At 49.6% G+C, this 18,810-nt stretch overlaps 1 pseudogene; it reads left to right on the forward strand.

The window, feature by feature from the left end:
* The first annotated feature begins 2,121 nt into the window (after positions 1-2,121).
* LOC133339956 (arginine-hydroxylase NDUFAF5, mitochondrial-like) lies at positions 2,122-15,171 on the forward strand (annotated as a pseudogene).
* The last annotated feature ends 3,639 nt before the right edge of the window (positions 15,172-18,810 follow it).

Raw genomic sequence — 18,810 nt, forward strand, 5'->3', positions numbered from 1 at the left:
CATATCCATTGTACGATTGTCCCGGTGGTCTCGGCGACCTGCGGATGGATCCGGAGCCGTATTCAGTTCTTTACAGACTTCTCGTGGACCTTATTAAGGGCCGTCTCGTATTCGCATGCATTGCGGCTCTTGAAATATTGAGTTTCCTTGATCGAATTCGAAAAAAATTGGCTCTTCTTATTTTGGTTGCCGACCCCTGTACCATATTGTTGCTGTCCGCTCTCCGCCTTGAAGCCGCTTTGACCGGCACGGTGAAGTATGGTCAAATAGCCACGTGGAAGGCCCTCGTCCAGCAGTGGAATGACAAAGAGGCCGCGCATGGACACCAATTATGAATCAACACGTAGGTTGGCGCAGCCACGTGTATGGTTCGATGTTGTACAGCGGACAATGTAATTAGTGTGACAATTTAATGTCGGGTGGAGGAGGGTATTACGACATATATCTGGACAGATAAGAACGTGGCCGAGCCCAACAATCTAACACTGGTGATCCGCTTCTGTGAAAATAAACTAATAGTCATTGGGTTTTATCTGGTAAGAAAAAAATAGTTTAGTTGTATTTGTAAAAATTGTAAAGTGATTTGTTTACCTTCCCTATACATTTCACTCCTACCGTGTTTTGTATTGTTTGTTGTTGTAACGTCCTGAGCCTGCCCTACTGACCATCTGTGAAAAATAACTTCATAGTTCATCGGATTCTTCAAGTATTAATACATATTCTGATTCTGATATCACGAATCCTACGTAAGAATCGTGATCTAAATCGGTTGTCGAAACAAAACATAATTTTAACACGTTCGTCAATAACACTGTGGCCTTAAAAGGTAAACAATAGGCGACGTTTCGGCCAACGACCCTCCTTCACCATTGCAATTTGTTCAACTGACACTAAAGCCGGCCACGTGGTTGTCATCACCTCGTACATGGTCCTGAAAGTTATTTTTTTAAGTGCAATGTAATCGAGGGACTATGTTGTATTTGTGTGGTCTTGGTTTGTTGTTGTTGTTTTGCTGCCTTGCCCAAGCTGCATTTGGTCTTGACAAATCTGCAGGAATGTATGTACCAATGAAATGTGTACTTCCAGGCTATTCATATCGGCGACACAGTGGCAAGGAGATGTTAACTACCTCGCCTGGTATGCAGGAGGACATGGGTTCGCACCAGACCCTGACACCTGCTGTGTGTTTGGAGTTTGCGTGTCTCTCTCTCCCCGTCGTCGCGTGGATATTTATCTGGGTCCTCCGGTTTTTCCCTCCACATCTCGAATCAACATCACCACGCGTTTAGAGTGTGTTGCTACTGCTATAGATGTGCACACGATGATGACGTGAAGCCCACTTTGTTGAGTGATAATTTGTGATGGGCAGGTCGCTTCTGAATAAAAATATCTATATAGGTAGCTCAGTGGGCCCTTACCTGGTGTCATGAAATAAAATAAACGTTTTGAGTTTTATAGTTTATCCATTTTTTAATGGTTTGCTTAACTTTCTGTCTTTTCATCTTGTGTCCTTCATTTATTGTTTGTTGGTTAAACTTTGCCACCTACTGACGTCACGCAGAGTATTGTATTGTTTATTGTATTGGTTATTGTATTGTATTGTTATTGTATTGTTTATTGTATTGTATTTATTGTATTGGTTATTGTATTGCTTATTCGCACACAAAAAAACAAGCGAAAGACAAATAGTGTAAATAAAACAAAGGTAAAAAAGGGGTGCAGGTGAGGTTGGAAACCCGGATGGCTTATATGAAAAGCACACCAAAAAAAACAATGTATATACTAAACCAATTGTTCAATCGATTAAACAAAGCATACTAATTCCAATTAAACATGTTAAACTGATTGTTAAAAAAACATGTTTTTTTTGTGTACACATGTGTGTGTGTAGGAGTGTGTGTGAGAGTTTAGGCTACATGGAGGAGACGGCTGGCTGGTTTGGCTCATCTGGCTGACCCCGTAGTCGGCCCTTCAAGTTATTGAGGGATGATGGTAATGTTGATGTGTAGGCAATGTTCAATATCGGGATTCCAGTGTTCGGCATCTGCAGCTAGACAATTGACGCTGCGTGGTGCCGCGGAGGCAGCCAATCACAGACGCGCTCCGCCACCCAATCACGGACGCGCTCCGCCACCCGCGCGCTCCATTCACTTCGGCACCCCGAGGGCGCCCCCCGGCGCGGTAGCCCGTGACCCGCCGACTCTCTCGTCGTCCCCACCTCATCCTCCTCCTGCTACCACCTCGTCACCAGCCGTCCGCGATGTCCGCCCGCCGCGGCGGCAGTGCTGTGGCGTTGACCGCAGCGAGAGCGTTGCTTTGGGCCGGCGCGCCCGGTAGGCCGCGGCGCAGCTCCCGTCTGGCCTGGTCGCCCGCGGACTCGGAGGTGTCGCGGCCGGCGTGGCGAGAGGCGAGCCGGGGTCGGGACTGGAGTCAGAACCAAGACCGCGGTGTGGGTGCGAACCGTGGTCTGGAACCCGTGGAAAGAGCTCTACATCGGGGTCGAGGCTTCTGGGGTTGACGCCGGGACCCGAGTGTTTGGAGTCGGACTTGAGACCCCGGGCCAGCGGCGGAGCCAGGACGGGTTCGGCCCTGCTGGGGTCTGGACTGCGTTTGGGGGCCCTGGGGCCCCGGGCACTCGGGATCGGAGGGGCCTCCCCGGCACGGGCAGGGAGACCGGGCGGGCCGAGCGTCGTCGGAGGCGCGGCGACGGCGGCGTTGTCGCTCAGCAGCGCGGCAGGCGGAGGGGTGAACGTGTTCGACCGGCGCATGAAGCGGAGGCAGCGGAGCTGGGCAGCGTCTCGACCGAACGCGGAGAGCTACGACTACCTGCGGCAGGCGGTGACTCGGGGAGGCCGGGGGAGGCATTGGCCGGGGTATCGGAGGAAAGAGTCGAGGTTACGAGCCACGGGTTCACGGCGGTAACGCTTCAGAAGGGATTGGCCGCGGGGCGAGACCTAGGGACGATTACAATTCTACTGTTGCTATTATTATTAATAGGTTCCGCGGTGGCTAGGAGATGTTAACTACCTCGCCTGGTGTGCAGGAGGTCGTGGGTTCGATCCCGACCCTGACGCCTGCTGCTGTGTATTTGGAGGTTGCGGTGTCTCTCCCCGTGGTCGCGTGGATTTTTCCCTGGGGCCTCCAGTTTTTCTTTCCACGTTGAGAAACAACATCACGCGTTTAGAGTGTTTGGCTGCAGTACATTTCCACATGAGAAGCCCACTTCGTTGAGCTATCGCTTGTGGCCAGGTCGCTTCTGAAAAAGAACCATGTCGCTCAGTGGACCTCACCTGGTAATATAAAAAAATAGTTTAACAGCGTAACGCTATAAAGGGACTGGCCACGGGTAGACAGACCTAGGGCCAATTACAATTGTAATGGTATTATAAATAAATTGCCATCACAATGTACAGTACTGCAAGTGTAATGTCAGTTAACGCTGCTGCAATTGTGACTCCTACGCAGGCCGCGGTTTAGAGAGTTAAAGTAAGGCACGGTCAGAAGGATAAGTGCTCACAGTTACAAAGGACAGGTTGAAATATTCGAAATGTTTGCATTCGAAATTCCACATTCAGATGGTGCACATGCATTGACCACTTATGACAAAGTGGTGCTCGATCGTTGCTTGAATGATAAAGATGACCGGCTCAGTACTGCGTCTGGGGTTAAATTATCAACTTAATTTGAGTCCAGTTGTCTGCTATGCTACTTGACTGAATGTTAAATTATTGCAGTGTGCTAATTCAAGTAAACGTGTGATGGTTTCTCACATGTAGAAAAATAACAATACTTATATCGCTACTGGTATTTTGGTATAAAAAATGTGCGTCATTCTTATGTCTATGTTAGAGTACTGGGAATTAGGTGGGCCCCTGCACTGCATTGCAAATTGATCTCCTGATCCAGAGTCAAACTCATGACTTCATGCCTCTGGGTTCAATAGAATGAGTGCCACTTTATACGAAATAATCAGTACTGTAAAGAGACTGGCACCCCACCATATGAATGTGGAATTTCCAACACGAATTTGGGGGCCACCATCAGCATGCCCTTTTTTGTAACTTTTACAATCACGGAAATTGAATGGCACTGGGACAGCCGTGCCTTAGTAATTGTTGATCACCATGGGTGATCGGGGGGTTCAATCGGCATATTCGGTTGAGGTGAATTTTAACCCGAGATGTGGCTCTGCATGCTTCGGCAGGTGGCGGAACAGATTGTCGACCGACTGTTCGACGTTTCAAGGTGAGGCACACCACCACACGCCTCCAGTGAGCATATATCGATTCTTACGCTCACAATATACGAAATCAAATCATACATCTGAGCACTTCACTATTTCGTTCGTTCGTTTCTCAGTCCGCTTGTCCTGGTGAGGGTCGCGGTGGCAGCGTGTTGGGTAGAGCGGTCCAGACCTCCCTTTCCCTGGCGACAGACTCCAGCACTGCATTACTATGCACCAGAGGTGGGACAAAGTCATTGTTATGCAAGTCCAAGTCGAGTCTGAAGTCATCAAATTCATGACTCGAGTCTGACTCGAGTCCAAGTCACATGACTCGAGTCCACACCTCAGCTATGCATTACTACACTACTGTACACTACTATACACAGACTCTAGTTCTTCCTGGGGAATTCCTAGGCCAGCTGAGCGACATAGTCCCGCCAGCGTGTCCTGGGCCGGCCCTGGGGGCCTTCGCCCAGTCGGACGTGCCCGGTAGAGTTCCAGGGGGGGTCTACTGGGGGGCATCCTTACCAGGTGCCCGAACCACCTCAACTGAACAAACAGTATCCGTTGCTATATTTAGGCTAATGGAGTGAATGAGATGGAACAAACGAGAAACGAAACAGAAACAAATATTGATTCTTGCCACCCTGAATTATGACACTTTGTCAAATTTCTGGGGGCGTAGGGAGACGTTAAATGCCTCGGTTTAGTCTGACACAGATCAAAAGCAGAGTGGCGTCTCCTGTAGGCAAACAGCATTGACAGCCGCTGGGGGGGCGTGGGGGAATGCTTAATCAGCCACTAATCATCACTACATCGTAGAGGTGTGGTGGCATCTACAACATTGACCACAATGACTGCATCGCCATATTAAGCTGCTATATGTAATACAGTAGATGAGGTGGTTATACAATTTTACATATCCAGGTGGAGCAGTGGGTTAGAAAATGTAACTTGCAATCTGAGGGTCATGAATACACATCCCATTTCAGGTCATCTGGGCCCATCACCATCATCCCTCCAAGGTCTATTAAATTAAAATCACCTCTTTTTTTTAAGTAAACAGTAGTCAACCTATGGTTGACGATGATCTCTGCCATATGAATGTATGTAAACTTCTTTCGCACCATATGTAGCCAACCGTTCTAATCGGAGGTACGGGGGAGGTAAAAAAAAATCAACACAAAGCATAATGTGGAATTCCCGTGACTGTTTCAGGGCTATGGATGGAGAGGAGCACTGCACCAATGCTCGTTTGAGCAGGGAGGCACCGACTAATGTATTTTTAATGACGTGAGCGGTAAATGGAACAAATAATGATATCGCACTCACAGGATGTTCCCCATGGCCCTGGATGTGGGTGCTGGGCGTGGATACATTGCTCAGCACCTCAATAAGGTGAGCTCTGGAGTACAGGACACGCGCTTCACTGTGGTGCTCACTGCGATAGAGCCTAAAGAGGAACAGCACACATGTTTATTTTAACCAGGTATGGTCCACTGAGCTACATAGCCATATTTCAGAAACGACCTGGCCAGAAATGATAGCTCAACGAAGTGGCTTATCATGTGGAAATTTATAGCAGCCATTTACTCTGAACCACATGTTTCTAAATGTGGAGGTAAAAACCGGAGGACCTGGAGAAAAATCCACGTGACCACAGGGAGAGAGACATGCAAACTCCAAATATACAGGTGTCGGGGTCGAACCCACGACCCCCTGCATACCAGGCGAGGTAGTTAACATCTCGCCACCGTGGAACCCCTTTTGCTGTGACAGCCCAGCCCTGGGTCTTACACTTTCATACAGCCTGTGCTGCAGGCCAACTTTATAATACGTTCACTGTCATCACTGAAGAAGGTAATCCTCGTAACATTAAATGTTCAATTCATGGTGATATGAATCATTCACTGCGGCTCATTTTTAATGTGCCTCAACTGTTTCTCATCCTCACAGCTCGTGCGCACTCGGTACAGGTGTGCATCTGCACAATGACGTGTATTTGTGGGTTGAAATAATTGTAATTATTTTAGTGCTATAAATGTCCAAATGATATGCCACTTTGTTGAGCTATCATTTGTGGCCAGATTGCTTCTGAAAAATAAGTGAATACCTAGGTGGGCTTTGTCTGGTAGGATGGAGATGGTTTAGTTGTATTTGTATGTTTGGGTGATTTGTTGACCGTTCTTATATTTTGCACTACGATCGTGTTTTGTTTGTTGTAACGTCCTTACCTGCCCCTCCTGGACATCTGTGAAAAAGAGCTTTATAGCTCATCAGATTCCTCCAGTATGAATAATTATTCATATTCTGGCTAACACCGGTACGCATTTTCCGTTCCAGGAGACCGTGGAGCTGATGATCCAGACGGACACGACGCACGATGCCCTGGTGGGTTGTGACGTCATACGTGCAATATAACTTGGGCACACGGCAGAGTGTAGTGTGGATAAGAGATTACTTAATAGTAATCATAATAAACTCGGTTTTCTATTGTGCAATTCACACAAGGCCTCAACGTGCTTGAATGGTTCTCAGAAGTAGCGTGATAGAACCGTTTTGTGCCTGTTTCTAACACACACAGATAAATTATCTGCTCTACGTGCTATGCAAAAAGTACGGTTGGAATAACAGGAGGAAAAATAAAACGTAATCCAACTGAAGTCAAAAGAAAACTGCTCGATTAAATAATTGGGCAGCTCTGATTTGCATTAGTAGGCCTGGAACCACTGCTGGAAACTCCACATTCCTATTGTGGGGGGCGGGTCTGCAAGATAACCACTTGGATTCCTCTTTATTTTTTAAGGTTGGAGAAAATATGGTGATGATGGGAATGAGTTGACCCGTGAATTTATTTGCTTGAACCCGACACCTTTCGAGAGCGAGTCGGGAATTTTAAGGGCAGTGAAATTGTAATTGTTCCCGCGGTGTCGACATGTTAACTGCCTCGCCTGGTATGCAGGAGGTCGTGGGTTCGATCCCAACTCTGATGCCTGTATATTTGGAGTTTTCCCATGATCGTTTTTTCCCTCCACATTTAGAATCAACATGTGTTTAGAGTATTTGGCTGCTATAAATTTCCACGATAAGCTGCTTCGTTGAGCTATCATTTGTGGCCAGGTCACTTCTGAAAAAGAGCTGTACAGCTCAGTGGGCCTTACCTGGTAAAATTAAAAAGTGTAGTTTTTAGTTTAGTTTAGTAATGCAGAAATCATCTGGAAAATGAATTGTAGCAAGTTGTACCTGTCACTGACAAGTCCACGACTCGCATAACACTGTTACGTTCTGGCTTGCATGACTGTGAATGTCCGGCAGATATAGCGGTTTAATTTGTCTTGGCTTTTCACAAGCAACTTCATACCCGTAATGTATAGAAGAAGAGAAAGGAACGGGAAAGGAAAGACAGAAGCGAAAGAATGGGAAATCAGGGGAAAAGGGATGAGAATAGGGAAGGTAGAAACAGGAGCAAAGGGTCAGGAGAGATGGGGATCAGGAGGAAGAAGCTACATCGGGGCCTCAACGCTGCTGAACGAAGGAGCAGCGGCGTCTGTTTTCAAGGGGTGGCGAGGAGAGGGGAGGGTTGGCCACTCAGAAGTCACGTGATTTACAAGAGGATTGAGCTGATTTAGATGTATACGCTTTCCTCCACAACTGTCTAACACTTTTGTTTGAAGCTGTCCACTTTTAAACATTTCCACAGAATTTACATAAATATTTAGTCCGTTGTACGGATGTTTAATTTATTTCACATCGTACGTAGCCAACCCTGCCAATCAGAGGTGCGGGGGAAGGCGTGCGATTTTGTGTAGTCTTGTGAGCATGAAAATCGGTGTTATTAGATGGATCGTGAACAAGCCTAGTGATGTGTAATCCTGGCCGTCCGCCTTCTGTGGTGCTGCGGATCGCTGTTCACCGTCTGCCACTGCTGCCCCTCCTGCGCGAATTCTGCACCGTCGTCTTCTCCCCCCCTTGCGTTCCTCACACTACCCATGCTCCTCCCCTCCCCCTCCCGTGTAGAGGCGTCCCCTGGCCACAGAGGTGGAGACTCGCTGCGTTGTGGCAGACGAAGAGTTCCTGCCGTTTCCGACGGACACATTCAACTTGGCGTTGAGCAGCCTGAGGTACGTGTGTTTGTGCACGCGATTTTGTGCGTTTATTTTTTTTAAGTCGCTGACGGAAGGAGATCTCATTGTGAACCTAGTCGGCATCAACAACAGAAGATCTGACTGGCGAGTGATGACTAAAAATGTACTTATTTATCCGGGAATGCCACACTGACTCATAGGACTTTTTCAGGAGAGTCCTGCATTGGGTTTTTTAATTGAAGATGCTTTCAGCCAAATTGATGACTAGTTGTGTTTATACGTGTGGGAGAAACCCAGACTACCCGGAGAAAACCCCACGCACACGAGGGGAGCAACACGATCCAAGGCTGATAAGTGAGCTGCAGGACACTTAAGCTGGCACTGCTGAGAGCCTCGGTTGAATCTGAATGTCAATCGCTCTTGTTGAACCGGGTTTTCAAGTCGAGAGAGTTTATGCTCTCGGCTTGGTCACCAATGATGGCACAGAAGACCACCGTGATAAATCTTTAACTCATTTTGGCTACATTCTATCTCCCGACTCAGAGTATTGGTTTGACTGTCACACGGCAAGCGGTTTAGAAGTACGGTGTGTGTGATTAAAGAGGGCGATGAGCTCCAGAGTCCATCAGTAGAGCAAACAGCCTTTCATTGAAAGGCTGTGTGCACCGCATGGCTTCATCGCCCTGCGGAAAGTCTTGTCCTAACTCTCGCCCTCTCGTCTCCGTCGCAGCCTCCACTGGGTCAACGACCTGCCCGCTGCGTTCCATCAGGTGAGCAGAAACAATCACCGCTCCACCCACTGCCGCCTGCATCGGTTGTGTGACCAAAAGCATTTGGAAGAAGCTTTGAATGCTAAATCTGGCCGGGTGCCTCAAGAGTCGGGACGCTCAGCCAGCATCACCAAGATCCTGTCTTTTTTAAATTTGTTTTTAGGCTGCCAATGTCTAAGACTAAACTGCATTCCCAAGTCTAGGGAGCTGATGGCGTCACCCTGGTTACCAATAACTGCACGAAAACAACCTATCAGTATATTTGGTGATCAATATATCCTACCAATTTGTAGCTTAAAATAAAAACATAAATTGGTTTGACTCTCTGTAGCAGAGGGCGTGCTAAAGTACGTACGTACGTTGAACTTCTTTCGCACCATACGTAGACAACCGTGCAAATAGGGGGTCCTGGCGAAGGACAATAAACTAAACACAAAAAGCAGTTCTAAAGAAATGAGTTTGTCAATCTCGAGGATGATTTAAGAGTGCACAGCTCCAGTAGCTTCCTAATAACGGAAGGTAGAGCGTTCCAGACGGTCGCAGAAACGCGTCGGAAAGCGCCGCACGATGCAGTGGCCGTCTTTGTTCGATGACCAGCGAAACGCCGCTGCGGGTGCCACCCTCTGGTGTGTGGATGTAAAAGAAGTTTACTTGAAGGGAACTCCGTATTACAGACAGTCCCCGGGTTATGGAAGAGATAGGTTTGCGAGAACAATCCGTAACCCAAATTTCTGCATGTCGGAAACTGAACAATTTCCCAACAAAATCAACGATAAAACCCGTTTACCTTAATCCTCGTGAAGCCGCAACCTCGCCGCGCTGCAATACTTGCGCTTTGCCTAACTAACGCAAACATTTCCGCGGATTGAATTCTTTTGTAACAAGATTCATGGAGCTTTTCTGTAAGTCCGGATTGCCGTAAGTCGGGTCTTCCGCAACCCGGGGACTGTCTAGCTTTGTGACGTAATAATAATAATCACTACTTGTCCACGAGAGCCACGCTGGGTCGTAGGACTCTCTTTCATTCTTATCCTTGCTACACTGGGTTTGTATTTTAATATGTTTTAGCTAATTGATGGGCCTTTCCTGATAAAACAAATAAGTAATTAATGATGATTGTTATTATACACGTGGGAGGAAATCGGAGCACCCGGAAAAACACCCACAGGTGCGAGGGGGCGACGCTTTATCACTGTACAGATGGGAACGGATGGTGATTAGTCCACTTGCTGAGCCACGGTGATCCACCAACCCTCGCTGCCTCCACAGCACTGGAGTGCGGCGTAGCCACCGCTGCCCAGCACCGTCATATCCACTTCCACCATCTGTCTATAACACACTGAGTGGCACTGCTCTGTCAGAGATTCCCAATGGGTACTGCATCTGCTGACACGACGTGCCTGTGAGATAAACGTGGGTTTTCTAAACTAAACTAAAGTATGAAACTAAACAATTTATATTTTACCAGGTAAGGCCCACTGAGCTATGTAGCTCTTGTTCAGAAGCGACCTCACCACAAATGATAGCTCAAAGAAGTGGTTTATCACGTGGACATTAATAGCAGCCAAATACTCTAAATGCATGTTTCTAAATGGGAGGGAAAAACCCAGCGGATCCGGGAAAAAATCCACACGACCACCGGCAGAGAGACACGCAAACGACAAACATAGAGCATGCGTCCTGCATACCAGGCGAGAGAGTTAACATCTCGCCACCGCGGCACCCAACTGGCTGAGGGCCGGTGATGCTTTTGAGCACATTGCTCGCCGGCGAAGCAAGACGCCTTGACCTTTGGCAGATCGCCGGTGAAATCCGAGCAACGTGACTCATTCGCGGGGGCGGTGGCCTCACCGTGTGACCTCGACCGACAGATCCACAGGGTGCTGAAGCCGACGGCGTCTTTGTCGGGGCTATGCTGGGCGGGGAGAGCCTCTTCGAGTTGCGGGGGGGCCCTGCAGCTGGCCGAGATGGAGCGCGAGGGGGGCTTCTCGCCGCACGTGTCGCCCTTCACCACGGCGGCCGACCTGGGTGGGCTGATGACGCGCGCCGGCTTCACCATGCTCACCGTGGTACGGGTGATACGGGTGCCGGCAGCGGTTGCCTGGCGCCACCGACAGCAGCGGCAATAGCGGGAGTGCCAGCAGCGTCCGTGCAAGCATCGGCGGCATCGTAAATATCAGCAGCAGTGACAGTACCAGCGTTATCAGCAGAATAACAGCACTGACGGCGGCGTTAGAAGCAGCAGCAGCACTAGCAGCAGTCCCAACCACAATGACACGAACGGTATCGGCACCCGAATTGAGAGACAGTGATAAATGGCAGCGGCAGCACTAGCAGCAAAAGAAGCAGCAAGGGTAGCAGGAGTGCAAGCAGAAGTAGCAGCAGGGTCTGTTGCAGCAGAACGAGCAGCACCACTCGCAGCACCACTAGGAGCAGCACTGGTGCTGTCACGTCACACCTGTTCTGTTTGTCAACATGCACGCTGCCAGATCTCAAGTGCTCGAGTCTAAATGGATGATTACCTCGTTATCACGAACCACTTGCGGGATTGGAAGAAAGTTCACCGTCAGGGTCGTCGCTATGGCAGGTTTAGTGACCTTTGAAGAAACGCACGAGAACATGAACGTAGATGTGTGCGCGTGCGCGCCTCCTGGTCGCGTGCAAAACATTACGCACGCGGTTTGCACGCGTTCACTATTCCCCTGTACAGTACGGTAGTGTGCTGCATCGTGCGCGGGTCGCTGACGGAACGCGGCCGCCATGGCGGCGGTAGAAAGAACGCGAGAGAACGCGCTCACGCTGCCACGGACCCGCTACACAACGGCGGGATCGTTAGTTGAGCGTGGCTCGTCACAACGAGGTGACACTCTTAACCACAGTAATTTAGTCTTTATTCCGCCGCTGAAGGTCTCCTCCCATACAGCACCGTCGGTCATGACGGTTTGTCTGGCCATGCCTCGCCACGCTGGTCAGTGCGTCGTGTCGAGGGGAGGGGAGGCGGGGGGGAGGTGCCACCAGCGCCCAGGTTGGATATCGCCCACCAGCGATGTTAGCCGAGCCGCGGCCTGGAATCGAACTCGGGTTGCGAGGTTCATCGTGCAGCTTGTAACCCACTGAACCCCCCCCCCCTCCCTCTGGTTAAATATATAATAATAACGGGCATTCACAAGAGGGACAGTGCATCTCAGGGCGCCTCAGCGTGGTCAAAGGATTCGAGCGGTGTCATCAGTGGGCTTCCAAATATAGAATTTTAGCAGCAGGGCTGTGGTCTGGTGAAACGAAAGATGACGATCACTCGCAGGGCGAGAGCTTGCCACATGCTTTGCGACCTAAACTGATGGTCCTCTCCAATCTCTGTGTCTCTGTCCCTCGCCCGTGTGCTCCTGTCCCCGTTCTCTCCCTCTATACGTCTGTCTTCCGTCTCCGTCTCCCCGTGTTTGTCGCCTGTCCACGCGTCTCGCGCGTCCCTGTGTCGCGTCCTGGATTCCCTTTTGCTCCATCTCCCCGTGTTTGTCTCCTGTGTCGCGTCTGGATTCCCCCCCCCATGCGCGCGTTGGTTTTAGGATATGGACGAGATTGTGGTTCGTTATCCGACGATGTTCGAACTCATGGCCGACTTGCAGGGTAGGTACTGCATGGCAAACATTGACATACGGACACATACACACATTGGATATATGGACGTGTACTGTATTACCAATGCGCATACGTGTGCACATTGATAGTTTGTTTTTATACACCCGCAGTAATAACCAGGGTGGCCTGCTGGATTGAACGATGAGCTTGAGCAACATGTATGTTGAACTTCTGGCGAATGTGCTGTGTTCAAGTGCTGTTTGTCTGTGCGTGTCTGTGTGTTCGGGGAGCGGTGGCGCAGCGGTTAGCGCGCGGCGCTACGATCACGGCAACCCGAGTTGGATTGCCACTCACAGCCAACACCGGTGGTGATTATCTGATTCGGTCCTGGGCCCCTGCTAGGGCGACTCGGCCTCAAACGATGACCGAGTGCGGTGTGCAAACATCGCCACTGGGGAGACAAAAGACTGCCGCCCCCTGCTGCTGGCCACTTGCCCCAACAGTCTGTTAGGGCTACACGGGGAATCTTTGTTGTGTGCGTGCGCATCAGGGATGGGCGAGAGTAACTGCACGTGGAACCGGAAGGCGATGCTGCACCGGGACACGATGGTCGCGGCTGCTGCCATCTACAAGGGTTTTGCACTGGGCGCGCCCGACGATGACGGCGATGACGATGATGACGACGATGATGACGATTATGACGACGATGATCCTCCACAGTGACGCCACTTCGGGAGCAGTTTGGTGATGCTGCTGCTGCTGGCTCCGGGCTGCTGGCTGTTGCTGGCTGCTTTGGCAGTGGTGCACGAGCACAGATAACCAAAAAAACTCAACACATTTGTCATTAGCACTGCGGCCTTAAAGAGAAAATGATGTAACGGGTGACGATTAAGGCAACGACCCTCCTGGCTTCTTCTGATGCGCTATGAAGAAGGGCAGTTGTCAAATCGTGACTCGTTATATATTTTTCCTTTTAAGGCCGCAGTATTAATGACAAATGGGTTTAGTTTTAGTTTTTTTAACTTTGAGTGCATAAACCCATTGGCTTTCCATCGGCACTGATCACAAGCACCTGTTTTTGTGTAGGTGTGTATGTAAATGTACATACGTATATGGGGGTATGTGTGCACGTGTGTGGGTGTATCTGCGAGTGTTCATATGCCCATATTGATACACATGCAGCGGTGTATTTGGTGCACTGCGGTATGAACCTGGCGACCCACATTCGATTCCCGCAACGGCCAACATTGTTTAAGATTATCTGAACCTGTCCTGGGCCTCCCCCAGTTTGACTTAGCCTCAAATGAGTATCTGGTCCAGTGTGTAAAGATCAGAACTAGGGAGACAAAGGTGGTTTGGCGGGGGGTACCGACCACACCCCCTTGTGTGCTGTGCTGGCCTTAATAGGTGCTCGCTAACAGCACTTTCCCCCAAGTGTGTTTCACGGTTACACAGGGGAGGGGGGAAACTTTATCCTTGTGTGTACGCGCGTGTGCTTTGACACAGAGATGTACGGGCCAACGGAAGACTCCATCCCGGCCACGTTCCAGGTGCTGCACATGATCGGCTGGAAACCGCACGAGTCACAGGTGAGACCTCTACCCCGTGCATGTTAGGCTCTTGAGAGAGCACCGAGCCACCACGGCCCAGCATCGGGGTTCAAGCCCTGGCAATGCACGTCTCATAATTAACTACCTCGCCTGGTATACATGAGGTCGTGGGTTCCATGATGACCCTGAAACCTGCATATTTGGAGCTTGCATGTGCTCCCCATGGTCGCGTGGATTTTTCTTCGGGTTCTCCGGGTTTTCCCTCCACATTTGGAATCAACGTCACGCGTTTAGAGTATTTGGCTGCTATACATTTCCACATAAGCCACTTCATTGAGCTATCATTTGTGGCCAGGGCGTTTCTGAAAAAGAGCTACATAGCTCAGTGGGCCTTACCTGGTAAAATAAAAAATGTATCCTGCAGTTGATCCAGGATTGTGATTGGAGCCACTGGAGAGATCGTAGCAAGGATTGGGGTAGATGCCTCTCTTGCAGGAGTGTGGAAAGCGCACAACACAATTGGTTCGGCCTGGAACTCAATCCGTTTCCTCTCCTCCTGTCCAGGCCAAGCCGGCCAAGAGGGGCTCGCAGACTCGATCCTTTGGCGATCTGGGCCGCTTGGAGCCGAAGACGAAGTGAACTCTGCCCTGCCCCCTCATGTGCACAGACTCGCACACGACACGGATCCGGGTTCTCAAGGCCAAGCGAGTTGATGGTTTCATCTCGGTCATCGATGTACTGAACAAACAAAAACTCCCGTGTATCGTTTTGGATTTTTACTTAATCCTGGCCCGCCAGCGGAGGTCTTACATTACAAATGTGTCGAATCAACGACGTTGGGGAAAACCACTATCCACTAACGAGACCGAGACGTCGTCAAATGAACTGTTAATCACAAATCACATTGTTGAGCAGAGAGCCTGGCTTCAAAATACAGTGCACAACTTCCACAAATAATAGGGAGATTTGTTTTTGTCTTGTGAAGGTCTCCCCAAGTTAACTATTGCTCGTCACTAAGTCTGCTCCAGTGGTGTGCAGTGACACGGGAGTTGAAAGGTGAAGGATGCAAGAGATCGCAACACTTTATTAAAACACGCGGGTATCCACGTTTACAAAGCAAGCTCTTCACTTCCAAGTCACAAACTCGTGGACTCGCACACCGATGTATTGCCAGGCAACTTGGCTTTGATATTTGCGTCCGTCGACGAGATGTTGCCAAGTTGCCGGTTGCTCGACACTCGATTCCGTGGTGAACGTTCGGATTGACTTAATGCAATCAAGGCGGCTCAACTCAACCGTCCCATGGGGATTGAAATTCACCTTCTGCTGCTGCCGTAATTACCGGGGTTGACGAGGGACATGACCCCTGCCGGGGACGCACGTGTTTAGAAGTCGTCCGGTTGAGATGCAGCGACTCGCACGAGTGAGTTGCCCAAGTGGCATCGTCACCCCCTGCTAGCGCTCATGGACAAGAATTTGCGTGCGTCTTTAAAAATGTGACAATTGCATTTTTACCTAAACACTTTTGAATTTGTGTTTGCCTGCATGTGTTTTAAATAATGTGTTTATTTATACAGCGTCCAAATACAGAAATAATATTCAATCTCGGGGTTGTACGAGTGGTACTTGAAGGACGAGCGAACCGCAAGGCAAGGGGGAGAGCCCTACAAGGAGACGGTGGTCGTGAGACCGTGAGCAGGCCTCGGGAGATCGAGTGTCAAGTGTGTGACAACTCGATGACCTGGCAGAAGGAAGGAGGCGATTGCCGCGGTCGCTTTGTTGGTACGCGCCGTGATGACATTTTGATCTGACTATGGACAACAGGAAGTTCACTTCGTGGTGAACCCTGTAGGTAACATCCGCGGCATTTTAACCGTAAAAAAAAAAATCTGAAAAGTTCTGAAGACATCCAAAAACAAGGCAATATACAAGAGTTTTAAAAAGTTCAGCAATTCACATCACGCAGGACGCCAATAAAATATATGTATGTACATGACAAATATCGCGGCAACATGCAAATCAAACCCCAAAATCCGTGGGCACGCGAGGACGTGGGTCTGGGCCAGTGGCTCCCAAATTGAGAACCAACGTGCCGAGAGGCATTGCGAGCGAAGCCGTCACCTATGTTGGGGAGGAACTCGTTACTGTAGCCCGATCACCAAAGGCAAGTTCTGGTGATCCCGTGTAATTACTCTGGGATTAGTGTGTATTCGGATTGCCATTGGCGCACATTTAACTTGCTTACAATATCGTTTTTTTCAAAACTCGAGTAAAGGACCACGCCAGCTTCAGAAGCAGCCAATGGCTTTTTTCGCCAAAGCGTAGAATAATTCTGAAACAAGTTGTTTGGTGACGCTGCTGCATCGCCAGTTGGGCACGAGAGCACCAGTAACAAAAGGAATGTAACGCGTTTATCACGAAAACTATGGCCTTAAAATAACAAATATAATGTATACATTTGAGGTAACGGTCCATCTGCATAAATATGTGTGCTTAGAAGGGCCATTTTCCTCAACGTTACCTGTAATATATTTATTTTTAAGGTTTGTGTTAATGACAAAATTGTTGAGTTTCTAGAATCACCGCATAAGTCAAAACATTAACCGTTTACAAAACTCTGAAATTACAGAAAATGGGGATTATGTTCGTTTCTTCAAGCTCGGTGTAATCCAATAGCGATGGCTTTTAAAGTCGCTCAACATATTCAGGTTTTAAATCTCACCTATCAATTCGTAGACAAGCGTGCCTGCTCAATCGATTTGCACGGCACCCCATTTGCGGTCCTCGGCTTCGACACTTCTATGACGGGAGTAGGCATCTACGCAGGAAAATCTGCTGCTGGCATCTGAAGGATCCTGCTGGAATCGGAGCTCTCTATGCACGGTGCTCCGAAATCGGCTCGGCCCATCACACTTTCACACAATAAAATTAATGCCGCGTGAAAAGTTAACAGCGATCATCCGATAGATAATGAACTCGCCTCTGTCATGTGAATGGGGAATTGTCATAACTGCAAGAAGAGCATCGCTCCTTGATTGCTTGCGCAGGGAGGCTTTTTGACGATTTATTTGCATTGGAATGTCTGGATAAATCTTTTAAAATCAGGGTTTCTGCACAAGGAAAAAAAACAAGAGACGCTAGAGAAAACCCACAAACGCACACACAAAGGAAAAAACTCTAAAATCCACGCTGAGATATTTTGGTCTTTACAATATCCTATCAACCCGGCTGGAAAGTGCCGAATCGCAGGCATGCCAACACATCTTAACCATGCCACATGACCCTGCCATAGCGAGGGAGGTGATCTTTAGAAGGGTGCAATGCTGTGGTGCTTCACACAGCCGTGGCAGGTGCTGTGATGATGAGATACTCCGGGAGTGGTTAGCGCGCTGCTATGAACCCAGCGACCCGAGTTCGATTCCCGCTCACAGCCAACACCGGATCTGAATATCTGAACTGGTCCTCGACCTTCCTTGTGTCAACTCGGGCTAAAGTAACTGGTGCGGTGGTTAAATATCGCCAATGGGGAGACAAAGGCGGCCGGGCGTAGGGCTGGCCACTCACCCCCTCGTGTGCCGTGTCAGCCTTCATAGGTGCTCGCAGCACTTGTCCCAACGATCTGTTAAGGCTACACGGGGGACTTGATGGTGAGATACGACTGCGTGGTAGTGGCGATGAGGCAGATACGACTGCGTGGTAGGTACTCTGATGATGTGATACTGCATGACGAGTGTTGTCGTGCTCTAATAGGCATTGGGAGGTGTTGGTAAAGATGGTGCCAAGTGGCGAGCACTGACGACGTGCTACCCATGGGCGACACTCCCACGAAGGTGGCCGGGGGGAGGGATGGAGGGGCTACCGGTGGGAGGGACGGAGGAGCTACCGGTGGGAGGGAGGAGGGGCTACTTGTGGGCTTCTAGCGCACGCATGTAGTCCTGCAGAGCGTCGAGGCGAGCGTCGATCTCGGAAAGGTCGGCCGATTGGCTGTAGTAGGTCACTGCAGAAAACACACAAAGACAAAGATCCCCCGTATATAGCCTTAACATACTGTTGGGGAAAGTGTTTTTAGCGAGCACCTATTAAGGCCAGTACGGCACACGAGGGGGTGGGTGGCCAGCACCATGCCCCAACCGCCTTTGTCTCCCCAGTGGCGATGTTTACACACCGCACCCGGTACTCATTTGAGGCCGAGTCGACGTAGGGGAGATCTGGGACCAGTTCAGATAATCATCACCGGTGTTGTCCGTGAGCGGGAATTGAACCGGGTCGCCAGGTTTGTAGCGCGGTGCGCTAATCGCTACACTACCATTCCCCGTACACACACACAGGCAGATCGTACACAGGATATCAGACACAAGCAGGCATAAATAATAAAAACAACAGCCGTCATTCACGACTAAGTGGCAGTGATGTCACCGCTGCGCTCATGCCAGCCTGGGTGCCCTTTGAAGCCGTGTGAAGTGTGGAAGGCTCGCTGGCAGCAGGCCATGGCACAGACCCGGGCGTTATCAGTTGACTGGCCGAGGTGACTGGCACAGATGCACCCCACGGACCGGCGTGGCAAGTGTTGTTGCCTCGCATTTGTCAAGGATGACACGGCACAC

The sequence above is a fragment of the Lethenteron reissneri genome, unplaced genomic scaffold (assembly GCF_015708825.2).
Source record: "Lethenteron reissneri isolate LAM-NWPU_2019-01 unplaced genomic scaffold, ASM1570882v1 scaffold_604, whole genome shotgun sequence".
In the NCBI taxonomy this organism is placed as follows: Eukaryota; Metazoa; Chordata; class Hyperoartia; order Petromyzontiformes; family Petromyzontidae; genus Lethenteron; species Lethenteron reissneri.